This window comes from Chenopodium album, chromosome 19 (genome assembly GCF_948465745.1).
Source record: "Chenopodium album chromosome 19, dcCheAlbu1.1, whole genome shotgun sequence".
Classification (NCBI taxonomy): domain Eukaryota; kingdom Viridiplantae; phylum Streptophyta; class Magnoliopsida; order Caryophyllales; family Amaranthaceae; genus Chenopodium; species Chenopodium album.
The window spans coordinates 30,568,809-30,594,858 of record NC_137852.1 but is presented as its reverse complement, the minus strand read 5'-3'; the positions used below and the strand labels follow the sequence as shown (position 1 = coordinate 30,594,858).

General features: G+C 37.5%; 1 non-coding gene across 1 annotated transcript; it reads right to left on the bottom strand.

Moving 5' to 3' along the window:
• Positions 1 to 9,378: 9,378 nt before the first annotated feature.
• On the bottom strand, positions 9,379 to 9,484 carry LOC145596315 (small nucleolar RNA R71). The gene has a single exon (XR_014103162.1). It is a non-coding gene; the product is annotated as a small nucleolar RNA R71 (small nucleolar RNA).
• Positions 9,485 to 26,050: the final 16,566 nt, after the last annotated feature.

Sequence of the window (26,050 nt, the reverse complement as noted above, 5' to 3'; positions counted from 1 at the left end):
CCAAACTTGTCAAAATGAAATTTTGCCAATGCCGCTCAAAACCGAGGCCTAGCCTCCGAAAATTTTAATTAAAATAAACAAAATTAATAAAATAAATAAAACGGCAAAATAATTAACATTAAGCCTACTACGGTTAGTCACCTCACCGCACCAAGCATACGCACACGCCAAAACCACAAACACACGGCCCACGGCACACGGCCGCGAGCTGCTGCCACGGCACAGCCGCGCGTGGCTGCTGCCGCGCGTGTGCTGTTGCTGTGCGTGGCTGCAAGCGAGGCGGCGCAACCACCTTGGCAGCCACATACGGGCTGCTGTGCAGCCCGGCTCGCCATGGTAGTGCATTGCCTCGTTTTCCGTGCCACAACCTTGGGATTTGATCCCTTTTTCGCGAGACAAAAATAATTAATTCTAAATTAATTTTAGAACTAATTTAGAGAGCAAAATTAAATTTTAAACAAGTCTAACTTAATAAAATTTTCAAAGTGCAATAATTAAAATAATTTCAAGAACCATCTTTAATTAAATTGGTTTAGCTTGGTGCAAAATAAAATTGAGGCAATTTCTCACTTTCAATTTAATCAATTTAAATTAAACTTGAGAATTTGACAAAGTAAAGGGAAGTTGGAAAAATATGAACTTTAATGTTCAAATGAAAATTCCAACATCTAAATTTTGTGAATCCTTGAAAATTATATCTTCCAACATGAAGATAACCAAATTTCTATCACAAAAATCAAAACTTTATGTTTCCAATCAACTCAAAATGATTAAAACAACAAAGTTCAACTCAAAATAACATGGAATTTAGTGGTTTTTAAAGTGTCAATCACTTATCAAAAATAAAGATTGAATCTTTAACACTTAGGAAGCCTCAAAAATAAAATTTTCACACTAAAAAGCAATTAGTTTGTAATTATGTGAAAATAAATCAACCTTTAAGCATCAAATACTACCAAGTAAGTGTTCTTTAAGGGGACAAAAAAATGCAGAAAATAATGCAAATAATCAACAATTTATGCCATTAATTTCAAGGTTAGAAAAGACTTAAAAATTTTCGTCAAAAACGAAAAACCCCTCGAAAAAGGCATTTCTGGTCAGAATTTGGCTAAAATCACAGTCCCAGAACACGTTTTCCACCCAAAATTCACTAGTCTTGAGCGAAAATCTGGGTTTTGGGCCAAACTCGACATTAAAAACGGTATTAAAATAAATAAAACCGGGCTACTAATCTAATTAGCAACTTAAACCAGAAAATTAAGCCAAAATAAACCTTGAAAAATCATGATTATAAAAATAAACGAGCGGGGCTCTGATACCACTATTGGGGTTTGGTGAGTCCGACTAACCGCGGAAACAACCCCACCCAAGGAACCACTCGCAATAATTAAAATCATAAAGCATAAATAAATAATCACAAAGAAAAGATAACGAATCTTACCCTCGAAGCGAGCTTCGCCCAAAAACGGGGCTCTTACTTGAAAGCTACGAGCACGTCAAGCGCCGTGCCTCCGACGGTATCCACCCACAAAAAGGCGAACACAACTTTAAGGTCTACTACCTTGGAGTTAGCAAGGTCCGACCTAACCCGAGTGCTATATGACTTTAAGAGTTTTCCCAAAAATTATGGAATGCTCTTTTTAACTCCCACTCAAGCACTTTACTCCAAATCGCAAGCTTGGTATTTATAGAGGAAAGTATGAGTGGGAATTTCTATCCCATCAATGTGGGATCATGAAATTCCACAAATTAATTTAAAGCTAAATTAAATTAGGATTGCAAACTAATAATAAATCTACAAGTGGCATTACCATGTGAGATGGGTTGGTGAGGACCACATAGAGAGTAGGGGACCATACTTGCTCCCCACTCAATACTCTCCTTGTGCCACATGTCCTCTCCCACTTGCTCCCATATTCCACGCTTCCCCTTAACCTACGGCCCTATGCCCGAGCCCAGCCACGAGCCAAGCCTGAGCCCGAGCCTGGCCCTAGCCCAGCCCGCAACTAGCCCGAGCCCAGCCTGCACCCAGTCCGCACCCAGCTGCTGCTGTGGCGCGGTGCAGCTGCTGCCGTGGCGCCGTGCGGCTGCTGTTGTGCCTAGCCGCTGCTGGCCGTGGCTGCTAGCACGGTGCGCTAGCTCGCACCAACCAGCCATGCTAGGCTCGGCTTGGTGCTTGCTAGCCACCTTTGCTAGGACATTTTTTCCCCTAGCATTCGGATGCTCGGGACACTCCAATGCTAGGGGTATTTTGGGAATATGGTCGATTTATTATTATTTTGTGCGTCTCGTCTTTTATTATTTTTAACTCGACTTCCGACAATCGGATTCGACGCTCTAAGCTCGAATTCCCGACGTGATGTGTGTCATAAATGGCACACATTTGATGAGCATTTAGGTCCTTTTTATCCTCTTTTCATAGCTTTCTTGCTCAATAAATGTTCGGTTTTATGCTTTCTCTCTCTTTTCTACCTTTCTATGGTTTTCTAGTATTTTCTCTTTTATTTCTTATATTTTCGTTATTTTAGTTGTTTTCTCTTTATTTTAGATTTTATAGATTTAGTTTTATTTTATTTTAGTTTATTTGATTTTATTTTCATTTCATTTTCTTTACTTTATTTTATTTTCATTTTATTATATTTTCTTTCTTTTATTATTTTCATTTTCATTTTATTTTTTTTACTTTTATTTATTGGTTTTAGTTTTATTTCACTTTGTTTTATTTCCCGATTTTATGTGTGTTTTGTAGGTGTTGGTTCCAAGTCCAAATTGGTGCTAGCTACTGCATAGTTGAACCTTCATCACCATCATGGTGATGATGGTGATGGTGATTAAAGCAACCAGGAACTCCTCCCTTATCTCCCCTATTCCCGCACTATTCCCGCACACCATTACCTCACGCAACTCCCTCGAAGCAACTCCAAGCAGCTACAGCAATCTATGGCAGCAATCAGTCAACAACCATTGCCCCTGCTCCATTTCCAGCCATGCTCCACGCAGCCACCACTCAACAGCAGCAACACCACCGCAAACACCAGCAAACAACAACCAGCCGCACCCAATCACCTCCAATTACACCACCATTTCTGCCAGCAATTAACCGCCGCCGCAACGCCACCAGTTAACCACCTGCTTCCCCTGTTCTCCAGCCACCATTGGCAGCCTCCCCTGCTGCCCCTTATTTCCCCCAATTCACTAACAACAACCGCAATTAACTTCCCGCAATCACAGCTACCATTCGCACCTCCAATCCTCCCACCAATTCCCACCAGCTACCTCACGAAACAACACCAGCCGCAACCCCCTATTTCAGCCACCAATTTCCCCCATTTGCGCCACCTCTTCCACCTCACAACAACAATCCCCGCAAACCACCTCACAACAACAATTGCAGCAACACCAGTCCGCCACCAATTGGCCCCCGCAACCACCGCAGCTCCGACTTCATTTGTACCTCAGCAGGTGCGGGCGCACATTCAAAGAATGCGGCCGCACATAGCTGGGTACGAGTTGAAGCATTGATTGATGATGAAGCGCACAGCTGGGTTAGATTTGGGTGCGAAACATGGGATTAATTCCCATCCTTAAAGATGAGTTTCGAGCCCCTGCTTGAAGGAAATTTCCATTTCTTAATTTCCCTTTTATTTTCTATTTTTCTTTTTCCCTTCGTTTTCTTTTCTTATTTTTATTTCTATTTCTTTTATTTTCCTTTCCTTTTATTTTATTTCCTTTTTCTCTTTCATTCTATTTTCTTTTCTCTTTTATTTTTCTTTTATCCTTGTATTTATAAATACCCATTTTTGGGTAGAGAGAAAAAGAAATATAACTACAATTAGATCATTTTCCTAGCTTAGTTGAGAGCTTCTCTCTCTAGTTTTTAGGGTTAATTTTAGGAGTAGATTTTAGAGAGAGAAAGTGAGGAATTTCAATGGTGATTGAGAGATTGAAGATTCAAATGTGACAATTGTATTAGAGATCTACTCTATTATCAAAGAGCATTTCTAAACTCTATCTCATTTATTACTTTGTTCAATATTCATTGTTTTGATTGTTTGATTTTGTTTGGATTTTGATGAATTGATGATTGATCTTTGATAAGTGTAATTGTTTTTCTTAGATTGTTGATTCTTTGATTGTTGATTGTTGATCTCTTTAGTAGTTGGTTGAATTGATGATAATGTTTGAGTAGTTGTTTGGTTAGGGATTTGGTGAAGCTTATGATGTAATGAATTGATGTAAATTGGGGATAATTGATGGAGTTGATGATGTGATTAAACTTGGTTGATTGATCATGTGCATGTGTGTGATTAATTAGAGAGTAGCTAACTTAGATTATTGCACTAGATTGCATTGTAAGTTCACATTGATACGGACCATTGATTTGTTGCTTGCATTTACACGATTGAGGTGTCTTGTGATGTTTCCTAGTTAGAGTTTATCGTAGTTGACGCTAGTTAGACCTCTAGGAGAATAGCTTGACATGCTCTTTTGGTTGCATGATTGATTTTCCCTCACATTGCTTGACTTAGTCGACTTTCCATTCCAATTTGCTATGTTCATTGCTATTATTTGCGAATCCGAATCCCTAGCTCTTTATTTGTTTGGTTTCCTCGTTTTAGTAGTTGTTAGAGTCATCTTTTACCCCTTGTCTTGGACCTAGCTTAGGTATATGATTGGAAGCACTTAGACATTACCGTTCCTTTGTGTTCGACCCTTGACATACCTCTATACTTGTATTTAGGTTTGTTGAGTGTTTATAAATTTTGTTTGGCTTAGGGAAGATTAGCCCAACGACCTAGTTTTCCCCACGTCACGACGTCTAAATACTTAACACTCGGGCGACGAATTAATTTATTCCAAATTAATTCGTTGAGTTGGTTCGCATATATTTGCTTGGGTGTGACCCGAAGGGTTCAGTCAAGATTAAGCTGTAATATTAATTATATTAATATTAATGATCGGAAGCGGCCTCCACTCAGGCATTCCGATCACTTGACCTTACTGAATATATTAGCTTTCTAATAATTCTGAACCCACTATCAGAATAATACACTTGTTCGAAGGACACCATTCCTTTCAGTAGGGACTTTAGTGAAGATATTGACAACATTGACAAGGATGTATTTAGATGACTTATCCTTGTTTCTTATTCTAAAAGATTTTTAAATTAAAAAGCTTTACAAAAAAAAGCAATGATATATAAAAGTCTATCAAAATTATAAGAGGCCAGGCTTTTAAATTTATAAAAGGCTTCGAAAATTTTAATAAGCTTTTAAAATTCACAATTATAAGTGATCGGGATCCTATAATTATCATTTGAGATTACGTCATTTTGATAGTCATTCTTGCTCAAATTAGTTAAAGTGTTTATTTGTTGTCAAAAGTAGTATTAATTTTTAATTAATTACACGCTAAAGTTGTTATGCATATCTTTGCAATAGTAAAAAGGTTAGTGTTCTAACAAGATACTTCTAAATTTTGTGACGAGGAAGAAAAATAAGGTAAGAGTTCTAACAAGATACATTTTTGTGTTCCTTACTTATTAATGTTGTTGTTTGAGTTGCATGCACGATGTAGACTTGTATTTATGTAAAAATTCTAAAATTGCAATTGATTGGAATTAGTGGCAATGCATCAAACCTGAAATATAGCCATAGACTCGAAGATATCCATTTTGAACTATCGCGCCTTACCATGCAAGTGTTATTGAAATTGACAGTGATAATTGATAGTTATAAGCTTTAAGATAAAGTTCATGTGTTGAGTCAATAACTGATGTTTGTAATGATAGGGTGCAAGATATGCTAAATTTATTTAATTTGAAAGTGTCTATCTTTCTGAATGAGACACGCATTTTGCTCGACACTTATGTATGTAGCATGGTTATGCTTTGTTTACATTGTATAAAATAATGTATTAATTAGTTTCATGATTGCAAGAACTATGAGTTTGTACATAAATTTGCCAAGCCATTTGATGGTCTTGTAGGATGATTGTAGGCAGAAGTTCGTATGCAAAGGCTTTTCATAGAATTTACATTACCCTCCCCTCCCGCTTTTTTCTTCCGGAGTTTTTAATTTCTTTTTTTGAGGTGTGTGTGTTATTCTTTTTTTTATTCTCTTGCTGATGTTTGTTTTGTATCTTGTAGAAATTACCACACATTTAGAATACTATGTTGGCTGGTGTGTTTAGTCCAGTGGAAGTGATGCGCGGGAGTAATAGTCGAGTTTGGAATGTTGAACTGCTCAAAGTCACAAAGGGAACCAAAGTGTTCATGTGCTTAGACTTTAGGTGGGAAGTGTTTGTTAACGATAATCACATACATAATGGTGAGATTATCATGGATTACTATGGCGGAAATCGGAAGTTTTATGTACGGATATTTTCATCCTCAATGGTTGAAAGGTTTGGTTCTCTTGAACCTTTGCAAAATAGTGCATCAAGTCGTGGAATTGACAATGTTGATTTTAGAGAATACTTGGGTATTGGAAATAAGCCATGGTTCCCGTTGGTGATTAAACCGGCATGTTTTGCAAGAGGTTACTTGGTTTGTAAATCCTTTGCCGTGCTTTAATCATGATAAGTATATGTCGAAATTTACAGTAGTGTTCTAATGTGAATTTTCTTTTGATATGTGCAGGATGTTCCTGTAACTTTTGGTAATTAAGTATTTTCTAATGTAAACATGCAGCCACAAATTCAAGTTCCATATAGTAGCAAAACATGGAATGTTGATGTTCAAATTTGCTACAAAGTTAATGGAAATATTTACAGTAGAAAAATGAATGGGATGTCATAAGTGCTCTAAGATGGAGATTTAGAAGCTGGAAAAATTGGTGTTTGACGTAGGGAAAACTAGGTCGTTGACTAATCCTCCCTAGTGTCAAACAAAATTTATAATCACTCAACTAACCTAAACACAAGTATAGAGGTAAGTCAAGGGTTGAACCAATAGGAACGGTAATGTTAAAGTATTTCTAATCAATGCCTAATCTAGATGAAATCTATGGTGAAAGGTAACACTATTCTACTTCCTACACCAAGAACCAAACAAACAAAATGAAACACTAGGGAATGGGGATCAACATGCATTTATGATTGATGAGTGTCATTTATGGCACTCATTTGATCTCTTTTAGGATGATTTTCATTTCATTTTGTAGCTCTTTTCCTTAGTTTTTCTTCGTTTTTCTCTTTATTTTGTTAGTTTGTGCTTTTCGTAGTTAGTTTTTTTTTTATTTTGTGCATTTCTTTGTTTATTTGTTCTTTTTCTCTTTTATTTGTTTGTTTTCGTTTGTTTTTAGGTTGCGATCGAGTTTCCAAAGATCCTCGGGCTTCCCTCCTACATTTCTCATCAGGTTATATGCCTTGTGTTAGCTTTTGGAGCTTCAAGTTGGAAGGAACTCAAGGGGCAATTCTAGAGACCGGTGCACGTATGCGGTGGGGGCGTCATCTTTGCCACAAACCCACCAAAATACTCATTTCAAGACTACATACCTTGGTGTTCATCACCATCACCTAGACATGCGCACGAGGTTGAGCTTGGTCGAAGAAGAAAGGTGGAGAGACCCTACTAGGTGCGGGCGCGCACGACTGTGGTGCGGCCGCGCACCTGCTAGGTGCGGCCGCACCTATCTGGGTGCTCTATTCCGTACCCTCCTCCGTGCGCTCGCGCCTCCCGAGGTCTATTTTTGGACGATCTAACCGACTTTTCCTTTGTATCTTTGCTATATATAGTCTTTCTTTCTATTTTTAGAGAGAGAATCATTAGATAATTAGAATTTGAACATTTGATCATATTTTTAGAGAGAGAAAGTCTAGATTTGTAGAGAGAGAATTTATGGTGAGTTATTGATGATTCAAGATTTCTTTATTTAAATTGATCTTTGATCAAGTATTGTAAGGATTACTCTTCTTTTATTCAATATATAGTTTGATTTTAGTTGATTTCATTTGTTTTTCATATGCTTGTTAATTGATTTTATATTTCTTAATATGATCATGATGAATGTGTTGATTAGTTGTGTTTTGATCTTAATTACCTTGATTAGTGAGTAGTTTACTTGCTAGGGCAATGGTGAAGCATGTATGAGTAATGCAATAGTGCTAATTGGGGATAATTGATGGAGTTGATAGTGTGAATAAATTTGGTTGATGAATCATGTGCATGTGTGTGATTAATTGAAGATTCGCCAACTTTGATTGTTGCACTAGATTGCATTGTAAGTTCACATTGATACAGACCATTGATTTGTGGCTTGCATTTACACGATTGAGGTGTCTTGTGATGTTTCCTAGCTAGATTTTATCGTAGTTGACGCTAGTTAGACCTCTAGGAGAATAGCTTGATATGCTATATTGGTTGCATGATTGATTTTCCCTCACATTGTTTGGCTTAGCCAATTTGACCTCCCAATTAGCCAATTCCATTATGAATGCATGTGGATCCTAGCCCTAGTGTTTATCATATTTGATTTCTTCAAATTTATTTGTTGTGTTCGTTCTAGTCCTAGCATTTACAACCCTACTTATAGATTTTAGGATAGCTTAACCATAGACAATAGACCATTGCTCACCATTCCTCTGGGTTCGACCTTTGACTTACCACTATACTTGTATAGGGTTGGTTAAGTGTTTACAAATTTTGTTTGACCGGTTGGGGAGGGTAGATAACAACCTACCATTTCACCATCGATCAAAATGGCGCCGTTGCCGGGGAATGGTGTCGTGATTGTGTATTGTTGTTGAGTCTATTCCATCTATTTGAAAAACACAAAAGATTTTATTTCTTTCTTTTAGGCTACACTTGTAGCCGTGTTACTAACAATTTCTTTTGAGATTTTGCATGCATAGTAGGACTCGAGATAGGCCCTTAGTTCCTTTGGATCCAAAAATTGAAAGAACTCTTTCACGAAGAAGGATTGCCAATCGATCTTTGAGCCTAAGTTCCTCAAGTGAAGAAGAGTTTGAGGAAGAGATGCAAGAACAAGGAATAGGAGAGAATCCAAGAGTAGCTTTGAAGGAGTTTCTCATTCCCGGTGCTTATAGGTTTGAGAGTGGCATTGCTCCACCTACGACACCGGCGAACGATTTTGATATAAGACCGGTATTACTTTGATAGAACGGAGGCAATTTAGTGGAGCCAAGAGTGAGAGTCCGTTGAATCACCTAAAGGAATTTGAGAAGTATTGTAATACCATTAAGGTGAACGGCATTTAATTTCTCAAGAGTTCATTCGGCTAAAGTTGTTTCCCTTTTCTCTCATTGGTCGTGCCTTAGAGTGGTTAGATAAAGAGGTTAAGCCCAATTCGCTTAGAACATGGGATGATGTTACTAGAGCTTTCTTGTCTCGCTTTTACCCTCAAAAGAAGACGGCGGAGGCTAGGGCATTAATCCAAGGATTCAAGCAAAGACCCAATGAGAATCTTTATGAAGCATGGGAGAGGTATAAGGAGTACCAAAGAGAGTGTCCACATCATGGGATTCCTACCTATCAAGTAATACAAAGTTTCTATGGAGGTTTGAGTGCTCAAGGCAAGTCATGCCTAGATAGAGGAGCCGGTGGTCCTATAATGAATAGGACGGAAGAAAAGGTAGTTGACATAATTGAGGATGTTGTGAGATAATATAGAGATTGGCAAGAAGGAGAGATAGAGTCTACGAGTAAGAGTGGCTCAGCGGTTTATTTTGTGGATCATCTCAACGCAATTAACAATTTGTCATCCCAAATTTCGAATTTAGGGAAGGAGATGACATCAATCAAAGCGAAGCTTGAGAGTGTGTTTACGAATTCTTTGAGTCTTCCTTCCAAACCCAAAGGGAGAGGTACAATCTCTAACTCTTCTCCTTCTACTTCTAATAACATGCCAAGTGGTTGTCTATTTTGTGATTCATGTGGTTCTTATGATCATGATTCTTCCATGTGTTCACAAGCTTTTGTTGATAGATGTGATGATGTTGAACATAATGAATGTGAACATGTGAATTTTGTGTCTAATGCTAATGGTGGTCAAATGTTTGAAGGACCTAAGAACATTGGTAATAGGAATTCTCACCCTCAAGGTGGTTTCGATAATTATAACAATGGAGGGTATAGGAACTAAGAAAAACAAGGTTTCCGAGGGAACTATAACAACCAAGGTTATAATATAATAATCAAAACTCAAGCCATGGGTATGGTAATCAAGGCCAATCTCAAGATTTTGGTAACCATTACCATAATGGTGGCAATAGTCAAGGCCGAGGGAATTGGAACAATAACCAAAATCAGGGAAATTTTCAAAACAACAATCAAAGGGGACCCCTCCCAGTTTTGCTCCAAAGCCCCAAGCCAATGGTGAAAATTCTTATTCCCAACCATCATCATTTAAGTCAAATTTGGAAGAATTGATTGATTATCAAACCAAGATCATTAACACCTATATGGCGGTGAGTGACAAGAAATTTAATGAGATGATGACTCACAACAAAATGCTTGAGACACAGATAACCCAATTTGCAAACACTCTTAAGGATTATGCTAGTCCTTCCTCTTTGCTTTCTCAAGGAGTGGAACCTAAGAAACCCATTTATTCCGTCACCACTAGGAGTGGAAGAGTTCTTAATGAGGGAGTTTCTAGGTCCATTGAGGAAGATGAGGAGAAAAGTGTTTTGAGGGATGAAGTTGAGAGGGTTGTGTCTAAAGGTATTAGTTGTGAGGAAGAGCAAGAGAAAAAGAAGGATGATGAGAAAAAGTGTGAGGAAATGAGAATTCCCGATTTACCCTATCCACAAAAGTTTTTGAGGCACAAGATGGATGAGCAATTCGGTAAATTTCTTGAGATGCTCAAGGAGGTTCATATTTCTATCCCTTTCACCGAAGCTATCCCACAAATGCCTAGATATTCTTAATTCCTCAAAGAAATTCAAGATGGGAAGAGAGATTGCAATGAGGTTGGTTCGGTGGAAGTGGGAAAGTGCTTTAGTGCTCTAATTCAAAGGGAGTTACCGGAAAAGATGGAAGATCCGGGGAAGTTCTCTATTCCTTGCAAAATCAAGAAGTTGATGTTTGACAAAGCTCTTTGCGATTTAGGTGCTAGTGTGAGCATCATTCCTTACTTGGTTTTCAAAAGATTCAATCTAGGTGAGCTTCTTCCATCTAATGTAACCCTTCAATTGGCCGATCGATCTATCAAGATTCCAAAGGGGAGAGTTGAGGATGTCCCACTCAAGATAGCAGAGTTTATTTTTCCCGTTGATTTTGTCGTGTTACAAATTGAGGAAGATGAACACATTCCTATCATTCTAGGGAGACCTTTCTTAGCCAACTCGGGAGCTTTGATAGATGTGAAAGGGGGCCACATTACCTTGAGAGTTGGTAAGAAGGAGGAAAGTTTTAATTTGAAACCAATGCATGAGTCTTTGTCTCTTGTGCAAGGAATGATGTGTGCAAGTTCCTCTCGTTGTATTGACAAGTTTGTATGATTGACTCTTCAACTAACGATGTTCTTGAGAATTTTGATGATGTTCTTTCAAGTTTTGATAGCATGAAGGTTAGTGAAGAGAAAATGATGATTCCCAAGCTTGTAGACGAGGGGGAAGTTGAGATTCCTAGTTCGTTTGAGCTTATTCCTCAAGATGAAGGGGATGTCTCTATGATTGTGGATGTTGAAGTTCCATCTACATTGATTATCAAACAAAGAAGAAAGCTCGTTATTCCAAGAAGTTGAGAAAGAGGAAAAAGTTGAGAAAAGAAACATTTGAATTTGAGAAGTGTTTCATGGAAGTTTCACCAAGCAACAAAGAAAGGTTGCTAAAGAATGAAGAAGATTTTGCTCTATCCGCTACCTTGAAAAAGGTGGTGTTCTTTGACCCTCCATGATTTGGAGGAAGGGTCGAGCTTAGGACCTTAAGCAGGGAATTGGTTGCTCACTTACACCACTATCAATTGAAACATAAGCTCTCTCATCCAATGAAATCACATCCAAAGGGCTCTCCTCCAACTCATCATCATTCAAATTAAGCTCATTCTCAATCACATCCTCCTCATAAACTTCACACCCTAAATGAGCTCTCAAAAGTTTCAAATCATCATCAAGGTTCAAAGGAAGCTCATCAAAGGGTTGAGGGTCAAACTTGGGAGGTAGCTCAAAATAAACATGAGAAGTATAATCTCCCTTTAAAAAGGCCTTACCATTCTCAATGGAGGTAAATTTAGAAGAGAAAGGCTCATCAAAGGTGAAAGAGGAAGACAATTGTTTAACATTTGAGATAGGAGTTGGAGACTCAACTTCATCAAACACTTCACTCTCATCTTAATAATCATCTAAAGTAGGCTCTACCTCCTTAACCTTATAATATGGAACCTCTTCTTCATCAAAATCATCTAAGCTCAAGGCCTCACCCTCAAAGCAACCGAAGAAGGTTGGTTTTCAAAATTAAGGAATGGAGGAATGAAATCACAATCAAGGGAGGTGGGTGGGAGAATTGACTCACTAATTGGTTTGTCAACACTTAAAACCTCTTGGTCCTCATCATCCTCAAACATCCAATCTCCCATGGAGACTACTTCATCCTCCTCATCCTTACACTCTTTCCTAACAACTTCTTCACGCTTCAAAATTGCAATGTCCCATCCTTCAAAACTTGAATTACAATTTCCTCAACATTAAGAGAAGCCAAAAATTTTAGTTTCTCTTCAACTCCCTTTAAAGGCTCAATGGAACAATATTCAAATTTAGAAGAAGGTTCAAAATGCAAACTATTTTTAGGAACGTCCATCTCTACACCCTTTTCCTAACTCATAGGCTCTCTAACATCCTCCTTGCATACTTTGAAGCTCTCAAAACAGTCACTATCATCATCTTCCATATCTACCAATGTGGTAGAAACTTCATTTACATTCAATATTGATGACAATTGACTCTCCAGCTCCTCATTCTTCCTAAAAACACCCTCATTACTCTCTTCCAACTTTTTCAACATTTCCATTTGGCTTCTAACAATCTCCAAATATCTCATCTCATTTGGTTCCAAATTAGAATTCATCTCAAATTTTCTCAAAGAACCACCAGTTTGATTATAAGAAGACTCAAAGGTAGGATCTAAAGATTGGAAAGATGAAGAGCATTGAGGAGCATTATGGGGAAAGAATTATGTGCAAGCATGCAAGGATCAACATTAGAGATATGAGTGGCATCATCAAATTGGGGAATGGGGGAACAAGTAGGCATGCAAGATTCATCGTTCATGGAACATGGACCATAACAATCATCAATGGAAGCATTTGAATAACCATGACCACGATCATAACAATCTCTTGCAAACCATACATAAAAGTCCCAAGCATCATCGATTGACAATGCCCGAAATCTACCATTAAACATGCTTTCGACAATGTCTCTAGTTTGCTCATTCGAATTATGATAACAAATCTCGCAAGCCTCCCAAATATCCCAACCATGGTAACTAATGAAGTTCTCTAGTCTATTAAAGTACACCCAAAATGGCTCATCCTCTAATTGAGGAAACGAGAAATTTTCCATTTTACACACTAACAAGCAAAAATCAAATAAAAGAAAAGTATACACAAAGACCTAGACTCAAGCAATCAAAAACACTCAAACATAGATACCGTTCCCCGGCAACGGCGCCATTTTGATGTGGGGAAAACTAGGTCGTTCAACTAATCCTCCATACGGTCAAACAAATTTATAATCACTCAACTACCTAAATACAAGTATAGAGGCAAGTCAAGGGTCAAACCACTAGGAACGGTTATGTTCAAGTATTTCTAATTAACGCCTAAGCTACTTCCTAAACCAAGAACCAAACAAGCAAATGAAACACTAGGGAATGGGGATCAACATGCATTCATGATAAACAAGCTACTTAGGGAGTCAAGCAATCCAAGCAATGCAAAGACAAATAGTAGGATCAATTAGGAGCATTCAACTAATCATCCTCATACTCTCTAACATAGATTTCCCTAGTGCTAAATAATATGAAGAAACATATTCAAATACTCAACCAATTATGATCAAATCGATATCAAGTGGTCATGTTAATCAATTCAATCATGCAATCAATGCTAGCAATCATGGTTAGCTACTCCAATCAAACTTATGCAACATGCAAACCTCTATGAATCAATTTAATCAGAACACAAGAACTACTCGAATTCCCAAATCAATCTCAATCCATCAATCACACATGTTTACCCAAACCGTAGCAAGTAAACTACTCAAGATACATGATCAAATGAACAAACAAACAATTAGAATCATCAAAATCAATAAAAACCAATAACAACATCAATAAAAAAAATCAACCAAACAATATGAAATTAAACCAAGCAAATAAAGAGGAGAGAGAATGAGAAATACTCATTGATTTATTAAGAAAATCTTCAATACAATTGTCACAATTGAATCTTCAATCTCTCAAATCACCATTGAAATTCCTCACTTTCTCTCTCTAAAACTACTCCTAAACTAGCCTAATCTAGAGAGAGAAGCTCTCAACCTAAGAGAGAGAAAGCTATTCTAAAACTAATAATTACATGAATGAAGAAAAAAAATGAAAACAAAAAAAAAACCATCTAAAAACAAAAGGAGAAAGAAACTTTAATTGTAAAAGACCCCGACCCGTGCCCGCGGCAAAAGCCCGCGCCCGCGGAGAGCCTGTGGCCAGCCCTCGGGGGCTTACTGCCTAAAAACGTCTGTTTTGGAGCTGCAGCAACCCCGCGCCCGTGGGTACTGTAGCCCGCGCCCGCGGCAGTTTTCCAGGGCCAACTTCAGAAGGCTGTAACATCCGATCTAAGAATCGTATGAAGGCGTGCGACCTATCATTGAAAAGCTCTTCAAGTCTAGTTACCAACCCAACTTAAATCACCCCAATCCGATCTGTAGAACTTGAGATATGTCTGAAACAATGCACAAAGGTCCTTTTTGATACTTTGCAATCCTTCGTTTTCCTTTGTTTCAAACTCAAATTCAATTCCGAAAATTGCATATTGATCCTAGTGGGTGCTATTTTCAATTCCCATGCCTATATCCCGTGACGTACCTACAAAACAAGACAAAGAAACGGAGAAGCGAGAGAAATAGCCCAGAAATGAATAAAATGATAAGAAAACCATTAAAAGCATGCATGTCTCTAAACTAACACAAAAACACGCAAATCGAGCATTATTCTCTAAAAATACGACATAAAAGACTAAAAACGAGCATAGAAATATAAAAAAAAACACAGCCTAAAGGTGCCTTAAATGGCACGAATCAGTCGGTAATTCGTGAGATCCTTCTAGCAGCGGAGGATGATGAGGGGACGCCGTTCGTTCCTGAGACGGTTGAGTCGGTATGTCTTTTTGTATATGTATTTAAAATATTTTTTTGCTTCATATACATTTATTTACTGACTATCCTTGTATTTTTTGGAACAAGTTCCGCGGGAGACCATGAAAGGCATGGTGAGGACCATACGTGCCTTCCGAGCTGTTTATCGGAGAGCCCTCGTGACTTTGTCATGCCGTGATTATCGGATGATTGCGGTAAGTTTTATTTATTATTTTTTTCGACGAATTTATTACATTCATGTATTAATCTTCGGATTGGGATTTTACAGAATGTACAGCAGTCGTCTAGTAGTCGCAGAGCACCCTGAGCCCTTTTGTACACATTTTTGTTATTATTTTTTCTAGGAAACAATGTACATATTTTTTTTTTGTATATGTCATTTATATTATTATATTTTTGTTTCCATGTGTACCTAAAAAAAGCAAAAAAATTTCCGAGGGAGGGAAAGGGTTCCCGACTTACCCCCTTGGAAAAAAAAATAACAAAAGAAAGAAAGATAAAGGAAAAAAGAGAGAAAAAGGGAAAAGAGGAAAAAAGAGGAAAAAAGAAAAAAGGAAAACAAGAAAAAGAAAAAAAAGGAAATAAAATTAAAAATAAGGAAAGGAAACAAATAAATAGAAAAGGAGATAAGAGTTAGCAAAAGGCAAGCATAAAATTAGTCTTAAGATTTCGTTAAAATTTCGTCATTATGTAAGTCAAAATACGGAAATAACCCTAAACCATATGTCGCGACAAGACGTGTGTACCAGGATGAGTTGCGCGCAGCTGTCGCGCGCATGAGATTTAGTTGCGCGCGGATGTCGCGCGCAACTTAATGAGTTGCGCACGCCACTTGTTTTTGAAATTTCCTTTGGGCAAAAATTGCCGAAAATTTGCCCCTCTTGGGTCTATTTAATCATGGTTTCGTATAGGTTTTGATCATCTCGCATTCATTCGCTTAATAATTTTATAAGAACTAAAAAGAATAATCTCTCTAAATTCTTATTTTTCTCTCTTTTTTTTAATATTGAAAAATGGTGAAGACCTTTGAACAACGTTTGAAGCAATGGGTTACCTCTCTTTCAAACGAGAATAAACTAGCTTTCAAAATTTATCACTTAGACCCTCTATTGAATTATATGCAATTAGTGATTAATTTTGACTTTCTTCATGCCGCAGTTAACCATTGGGATTCCAACCACCATCTTTTCTTATTTAAAGGGGACGGAATTATCCCCCAACCTGGTGAGTTTGAGGCCTTGCTAGGCTTCCCTAGAAATACTCTCCCTGCGATTTATTCGCCTCCATTGTCAGATCCCAAACCTATATTCCAAAGATTTTTCGGCTTGTCTGACAATGATATGACTAATATTTGAACTGAAGAAGGCGTGAATTTAATCCAATTTATTGAACATTTCGTCGCCCCTCGTGACAACATGACTAAACAACGTTTGAAATTCCTTGCTTTATGCTATTGTCTTGTTGTCAATTGTTTACTTAGGACTGGAAAAGAATATGGAGACTATTCCATGGTGTCCGTAGTTTAGCAAATAGAGAGATGTCATTCACCCGCTCCTTTAGCTTTGGCGGAAACCATTCTATGCTTGAATCGCCTTAGGGGAGATCCTCAAGAAAATGGTTTCACGAGAAGTCCACTTCCAATTACACATAAGTTTTTTTTCGTCGTATTTGAGCGCAAGTCATGAAGTTGCGCTGGTATGGCCAACACAAAACTTCTCATGATGCGCGCGCCACCTGCTCGTGTAAAATCGCAAAAGGACTTTTTTTATTATTTTTTCAGATTTGGCTCATGGAGCATTTGCGAATAGTTGATCAGCCGCAAAATATTGAGGCTAATACAGTGCGGACATTCCCTGGACGTCAAATCCTTTACAAGCATAAGAATGAGGAGGAATGGACGTCATGTTTCTGTCACGGGGTTCTTAACATACGTTTTGTGATTCCTTGGTGGAACATAAATAGTATGGTTGGGAGTAGTCACAATTGCCCTTACATTAGGCTCTTAGGCCTATCTAGTGCTACTTACATTTTTCCTTGCGGGGTAATAAGACAATACGGGATGAAACAGATTATTCCCCTGAAAGATTGTGATGCACCCAAGGATGTGTCTTTTAGACCCGAGCGAATTTTTCAGTGGATAGAGTATTGGTCAAGTCTTCCAAGGTGGGTAGCACCAAATCCTACTGCGAGTATTGTATTATCTTCCTTCTATAAGGCTTGGATGAATGCGGAGGACAAGGGTGAGTTAAACAATGCCCGTTCTTAATATCAAATTGCCACAGCTAGCAATCCACTAAGCCTTTAATGCATAAGGCCACCACTACCCCTCCTAGTGGCCAAAACAAAGGAGTGAGAAGAAAATTGGACTTCTCATCTCCTAAGGCGCGTTTCGAAGGAATCTTAAAGGAAAAATCCCTCCCAACCCGCACAAAAAGGTGTGATAATCAAGGAACCTTCGCAACAAACCCGAAAGAGGACTTTAGCAAAAGCTTCGGAAAAAGGAAAAAGGGTTGAAAAGGCTCCTATTCCCGAGTTGAAGAACAATGTATGGGTCAAGAAGAAGAATGTAGGAGAAAGTTCTAAGGTTTCTAAAAATACCGCGATGGAAACTACTCCTCCATCATCCGTGACAATCGAGGATATAGTGAACCCTTAGAGTGTTACACAATTTTATTATGTAGTTTTTTTTTTAATAAAGTGTAATCACTACTATGCCTCTTTTTTCGTTTTATAATCTAGTTCAACAATGTCTCTTTTTTTTTTTGAATTTTAAAAAAATAAAATGAGCTTTATATTTCAATGGTTTGATATGACCGAATCTTATAGATTGCCTACGTATTCGTATCACGAAAACAGGTCATTGCGTAGTTCTAATTTTTTTATATATATATATATATTTTATTTTTTCTTTAACTTCTTAGGTAGAAATTAAATGAAAAAATTAATCAAACTTTGTTTAAAGAGAATTAAATCAAAGTTTAACTTTTTTATTTTCCTAGTATATGTTTATGTTTTACGAAACACCCTTCTTTTATCATAAGTAGAAGTTACTACTTCGTTCAAACGAAAAAGTCCGGGTTCGCAGTTGACGATCAGGTGGCGCGCGTAACATCTAAGGTCGCGTGGGCCTGTCGCACGCAACTTAATGAGTTGCGCATGACATCCGCGCGTAACTATCCCAGTTGCGCGTGACACCTGTACTACGAGTGTTTCGGAAAAAAAAAATTTATTTTTGTGCTATTACCCCCCCAAGTATGAAGATTTTTTTTGTGAAGTTCGAGAAAAAATCTGAACAATTAGAATGGTTTATTATTCTTGAATTACCCCCCAAGTGTTATGTATTTTATCGTGTTGTTCGGTAAAATTCATAACACTTAGAATCTTTTAGTTGAATGCTAATTTAAAGTTGGTTGTATGAATGAACGAGTAATCCGGATTTCATATGTAATATTTTTTAGTTCGATCAATGTTTATTAATTGGCGAATTTCATCTCCTTCAATGTCCATTAATCTGAAGGCTCCTCCTGATAAGATTTCAATTACGCGGTAGGGACCGATCCAGTTAGGTTTGAATTTCCCTCTTAGATCGGTAGGTGGACCCCTAACCTCTTTTAGTACAAAGTCACCTTCTTTTATGTTTCTAGGTTTTACCCTTTTATTGAAATGACGCGCAATGCGCCTTTGGTAGACTTGTACGTGATGCAAAGCTCTTAATCATCGTTCATCGAGCAATAAAAGCTCTTCATACCTCGCTCTTACCCATTCAGCTTCCGGCAGCTTACTTTCGAGTACGATGCGTAGGGATGGTATTTCCAGTTCGACTGGTTGAACTACGTCCATTCCGAAAACTAAGGAGTATGGATTTACTCCTACTGATGTTCGTATAGATGTTCTATAACCCCATAGTGCAAAGTGTAGTTTATTCGACCAGTATTTATAATTTTCTGCCATTTTCTTAATGATGACTGTATATTTTGATTTGTCGATTCTACAGTTCCATTCATTTGAGGTCTGTATGGGGATGAGTGATAATGTTTTACTTTATAGGGAGTTAAGAGGGTCTCAACTTCAGCTTTGAATTGGGATTCCTGATCACTAATTAGTTCATGTGGAACTCCATATCTACAAAATATGTTTCGTTCGAGAAACTTTGCGACATGTTTAGAAGTGATATTAACGTAAGAAGCAGCCTCAATCCACTTGGTGAAGTAGTCGATGTCTACTAATACGTACTCTTCCCCTCCTGCTCCTGTTGGAGAGACTTTTCCAATTATGTCAATTCCCCATGTTGAAAAGGGCTAAGGGGAAGTGAGATTATACAGTTCAGATGGTGGAAGGTGTTGTAAATAAGCAAACATTTGGCACTCTGGACATTTTTTGACATATTGTATGCAATCATGTTCTATAGTGGACCAATAGTACCCTTGTCATTAAATTATTTTTGCGAGCATTTTACCATTCATGTGAGGTCCACAAACACCTTTGTGAGTATTCTCAATAAAGCGCGTGGTTTCGGGTTGGTCTATACACAATAAACTTTGACCATTAGGTCCTTTTTTGCATAATTGACCATTTAATAGACCGTACTGAGCCGCAAGTGTTAGTAAGACTCATTGGTCTTTTGATGAAGTATTTTCGGGATAAGGGCCATGAATAATATATTGGAGGATATGATCATACCAAGGATTGTTTCCATCGATGTCATTTATTTCCTCTATTGCATTGCAATATGATGGTTCTTCTCTTCTATCAACGCATAATGGCCTGACATCATATTCAAGTGATCTGGAATGTTGATCATTGAGGCTAATTTTGCTAGCGCATCGGCAAATTGATTATCATCTCTTGGGAGATATTTGAAGTCAATATGTTTAAAATGCTCGATGAGTTGCTCTAGATGTGCTTGGTATTATATCATTGTGGAGTTCATTATTTTCCATTTTTTCAGTATATGGTTTATAATCAAACTAGAATCTCCATATACCTCTAATTTTTGCACACCTATGCTAGCTGCTGCTTCTAATCCAATAATGCACGTTTCACATTCTGCGGCATTATTAGTTACCTCAAAGTCTAGTTTGACAGAGATTGGAGTATGTGCTCCCTCTGGACTTATGAGTAACACTCCTACGCCACATCCTTTTTGGTTGGATGCTCCATCAAAGTACATTACCCACTTGTCATCTTGTGTCATGGGAATCTCTTCATCCGGAAGATGAGTAGTTTCTGCATGACTTGTTTGAATTGGATGTTGGGCCAAAAAGTCGGAAATTACTTTTCCTTTCATTGATTTTTCTGGAATATATTTTAACTCAAATTCGGCCAACATCACCAACCATTTGGATATTCTTCCTTGTATAGGTGGTTGTTAAAACAAATACTTTATCAGATTTTGTTGATAAATCACATGAGTGGTGTGTGGTAGCATATAATGTCGTAATTTTTTAGTTTCCCACACTAATGCTAAACTTGTCTTTTCTAGAGTGCTATATTTTGTTTCATATTAGATGAATTTTTTACTTATGTAATATATTGCACGCTCGACTTTGTCTACCTCTTGTGCTAACATGGCTCTTGTGGCCGTATCTGTAACTGTAATGTATAGCCTAAGAGGTATTTTAGGTACTAGTGGTGCTAAAATTGGTGGACTTTTGAGATAATCTTTGATTTTCGCAAAGGCCTTTTGCCATTGGTCGTCCCATTCATGTTTTTCTTCTTTTTTCAATTTTTTAAATATTGGCTAACAAGTCATAGTCAATTTGTTAATAAATCGACTAATGTATTGCAATTTACCAAGGAACCCCCTAATTTCTTTTTCTGTTTGAGGGGGAATGCATGTCAACAATTGCCTTTATTTTAGAGGGATCGATCTCAATACCGCGAGTGCTTACTACGTATCCGAGTAACTTGCCAGAAGTTACCCCGAAGGCACATTTTTGTGGATTTAATCGCATGTTGTAATCTTTTATGCGAGTGAAAAAATTGCATAAAGCTTTTATATGTCCCATTCTATCTTTGGACTTAACAATCATATCATCCACATACACTTCTATTTCTTTATGCATCATATCATGCAAGAGAGTCGTAGCCGTTCTTTGGTACGTAGCTCTTGCATTTTTTAAACCAAATGGCATGACTGTGTAGCAATACGTATCCCAAGGGGTGATCTAGCATGTCTTTTCTTCGTCTTCTTTTGCCATTAAAATTTGGTTGTAACCCGCGTATCCATCCATAAAGGATAACATCGCATGTTCAGCCGTGTTATCTACCAATATATCAATATGTGGTAGAGGAAAATCGTCTTTAGGGCTAGCCTTATTAAGGTCCCTAAAGTCGACACACATGCAAACTCGTCCATCCTTTTTAGGGACTGGGACGATTTTTGCTACCCATTCAAGGTAATAACATACGCGAATGAAACCTGCGTCCAATTGTTTTTTGTACTTCTTCTATTATTTTTAATGCGACATCAGGTTTCATTCGTCGAAGTTTTTGTTTTACTGGTTTAGAGGTAGGGTTCAAGGGAATGGTATGTTCCGCGGTTTCCCTATCTATTCCAGGCATGTCCTTGTATGACCAATTAAACACGTCTTCGAATTCTTTGAGCGTCAATATGAGGGTCGATCGCTCTTCCGGATTTAGAGTTAAGCCAATTTTGACTTCTTTTTTGTTTTCATTAGTTCCTATATTGATTGTTTCAGTTTCTTCAATGATATGGTTCTTTTGTTCTCGTTCATTCATTAGTTCAACCAACTTATTAATGTTATCATCTTCATTGGATTGATTATTATAGCGTTGGAAAGATTCAAAAGAAGGCATATACTCGGAAATAAAGCTCATATTATTAGAATCAAAAGAAAGAACATCAAGAGAAGAATCCTTTTTGGGATCTTCGTCCTTAGAACTAGAAAATAAAGACTGAGTAATGGCCACAAGGCCTAAATTTTCAGCTTTCCTAGAGTCTATAACAGATTCGTCGTCCGATTCTTCAAACATCCTCCCTTCACCTATGACGATTTCCAGCTTGTCGCCTTTGTGATTGGTCCATTTGAAAGATTTCTTCCATCCATGCTCCAAGGTTTCATTAGAAGGGGTGATCAATGAAGTTGGGTCAAAAGCTTCATCTTGGATGGCATTTTGATTGGTCATGGTAGCGACATGATTTTGCTCTAGTCCAAATAGCAAGTTGGGCAATTTGATTTAACGATACTAAAATCGTCATCCAAGAATTAGCAATCGTGAAATATTTCGAATCTGGGCTTCTTGATTCCTTACAAAACTAATGGTTCTTGAAAGTCATAGCATGGGTAGTCTTCTCCCTCCTTAATGAATTGTCCATTAAGGGTTTGTTGGTAGGAGGGGAGTAAAGCGACTATCCCCTTTTTGTTGTTATCTCTACGTGCTTTGCTTTTCGCATCGTGAGACTTCAATTCTTCTTTGGTTGGTTTATATCCCAATCCAAAGGAGAAGCTTTTCTTTAGGATAGGAAGTAAGAAAGATTTCTTCATTCCTATTCCTAAAGGCATCCCAGGAAAGTAACTACTCTTGAGTAAGATGTTGTTTACTATCCAAGTAGAATATGAATCAAGCTTGAAAGGTTCTTCCAAGACTTCTTCCATTTCTACTGTGCAGATTGGCTCTGCAGCAAATCCCCACATGTCCTCTTCATCATTATCATGGTTTATTTCTAGGAGTGATTGATCGTTTATCGCTATTTGTAGGGAATATTTCAAGCATTATGATCCCAAACTTGAACCCCACTGTGATCATACACTAAAGTTTGGTGGCGTTCCAAAGGGAAGGAAAAGAGATCAAAAGAGTCGCCAACAAGTTTTAGGAACTTGTAAACCCAAAAGACAATCCAAAAGGACCATCAACTCCATAAGGTCTTGAACCAAACAGGGTCCGGGGATGAGGGTACGAATCCAATCTACAAAAGAAAGCACCCGCCCTATAAAATAGGCCTCTACTTTGTTCTGCTTGTATTCATATGCGCTTTTCGAATAACATACAAACATTATATTGAACCTACCCTGTTTAATCTATGTTGGTTGAATATTAATGCACAAATAATACTATTATTGGCGATCACTTGAGTTAAAATCACATTAGCCTAAACCAAATTATTAATTATCTTATTAAGCGTGATTTCAAGTACAAATTCCCTTTAGCAATCATAAAAGGTGTGATCAAGCAATAACAAAATATAATTAAGCAACATAATGATAAACAATAATGATAATAATGACGATAGCATGATAAGACATAATAAAGCTTAATAATAATAGCAAGATCCTAGGCATGATACTAACAAGATTAATAACAAATCCTAGCATGTCACTAAACAATAAAGATCAAAGCTTTAAACCTAACATGGTACTAACATGATATTAGAAAGGATTAAAGGCACCCTATACATGATACTAGAAAGCATTAAAAACATCCTAACATGATACTAGGAATATTAAACATCCTAACATGATACTAGGAATCATAAAACAATAATAAGCATGATTTCTACATTGTTAATAAAATAGGGAGTATGCTAATCTACTTACTTTGAAGCCTCGTACCTCTTTCTAATAACAAAATACACAACTTAGTAAACTTCAATGAAAATAAATAAAGAATAATTAAAGAATCAAATAATTAAAATGAACTCAAATTAAATATAGTTTTGACTTGTTTTGGACCAAACCCTCAGAAAATATCAACCTTGCACGTCTAGGGCGAAGGCAACTTCGAAGTGGGCTAAGAGATTCTAAGTCTTGTGAATGCGGAATTGTATTTGAAAGGCTGGTTTAGAAAGAGAGAAAGAAATAAGAATTAAGTAATTCTTGATGAGAGTTGATGACTAAAAAACATAGATTCGAACCCTATTTATAAGGAAAATAGTCCGAAAAAATACAGAATTTGATAAGGAATAAAACTACACGCTGTCGCCAGGATTCGACTTTGTCGCGATGCGACAGGGTCTGTCGCGAGGCGACAGCTTTGTCGTTTGGCGACAACCTGTATTCGCGCGTTTTCTTCACGCAGAATCCAATCTTTAATCAACTTGATCTACGGAATCCGTACAATTGATAAAATACGTATTTTTAAGATAATAATAATAAAATAATGTTTTACTCCAAATAAAAGTCTATTTAAAATAAAAAATTATTAAATCTAATAATATTAGAATTAAAAAGAACCTTCAAGAAACTTCGAGAAAATTATAATTAATCCTAATGATTTTTAGAATAATAATTAATATTGGGCCCTCCTCTAGATCATTGGGCCGTATGTAAATAATTAACCGGGCCCAGTTTAGTTTTTTGGCCATAACTTCCTCAATATTCATTGGAATTGGGTTTATAATATATCGTTGGAAAGGTCTCTTCGAGACCCATCCAACTACACTATTATTGGACCTTAATTATGGACCAAACTAAACTTGTTTGGCTATTTTCAAATAAATAGAGTTATTTTCAAAAATAGAGAGAAGAGAATTTTAATAAAACTAAACCGCAACACTTGACTTTCAACCACTTTCACCTCATTCGATTATGGTTCGACGTGAAAGGAATTCATCACTGGGTTTGGTTTTGGGGAGACACAAATGGGTGTCTACGGAAGCCCCCACTTTGACTGAGTTTGGAGAAACTTAGGTTTCGAAAACAAAAGTCAAAGTATCGACAGGGACGGAGAATGATTCAAAACATTATGCGATTCCAAATCATTCTTATAACGCCGATACCTGCAAACTAATCATTAGTTAAACAGATAAAAGAGTTAAGAAACGCGTATCTTGCACCGTCGAGCACACGTCTCTGAACGTAACTATTTTGTCGTTGCTTCATCTGTTGCTTTGTGAAAACTTCCACAGTATTTCGTGAACGCCATCATTGAAAATAATCGTATGTTGTCGTCTTCAATATTTTTGGTAACAATCCTCCACAGTATTTCGGGAACATCGTCGAAAATAACTGTATGTCGTCATCTTCTAGGTTGTGGCCGTATGTCGCCACGGCAGTGCATCGCCGCTATAGACAATCTCTTCTTTACCTTAAGGGACCGTCGAAGGTGACCTTACTTCGCCATCTTCAAAATTTGTGACATTACCTCGCCACGGCTGTATTTCGCCACTTGACAACTCCTCTCTATATTGGGATATCGCCAAAGAATCATCCTGCATATTGACCCTTAATATATTGTTATTATTTTTGTTTGTGCCAATGCTTCGGTGCTTTTGTCTTTGTAAACCATTATTTCGGTGCTTCTATTGAACCATTGTTTCGCTGCCTTGTTATGAGCCAATACTTAGGCGCTTTAAGCTAAGTGAGACGATCTTTCATCAAGTCGATCACTTAATGCAACTGCAATCAAGCTGACTAAATCATGTCAATTTTGTTTAAAGGGGCTAACTAGCGTACCAAGGAACCCAAATTGCTAAAATAGGTCCACAAGGTCATAGTGTGGGGCCCAGCATTCTGTCGCCGCTCTAACGCTGGCCAGAGACACCTGTCGCGAGCATTTTCTCCTGTCGCCTCACGACAATTATGCCGTTTGGCGACAGAATCGGGGTTTTAAACCCGTCTTCTTCTTCTTTCTCATTTCGCTGCTCTGCTTCTCAAATTTCGCAAAAAACTTCAAAATTCTCGTTCTTGCTCATTTCTTAGCCAAATTCACTCAAACTTGTTGCAAATCGAAGCTTTTCTCATCTATTTTCCCAA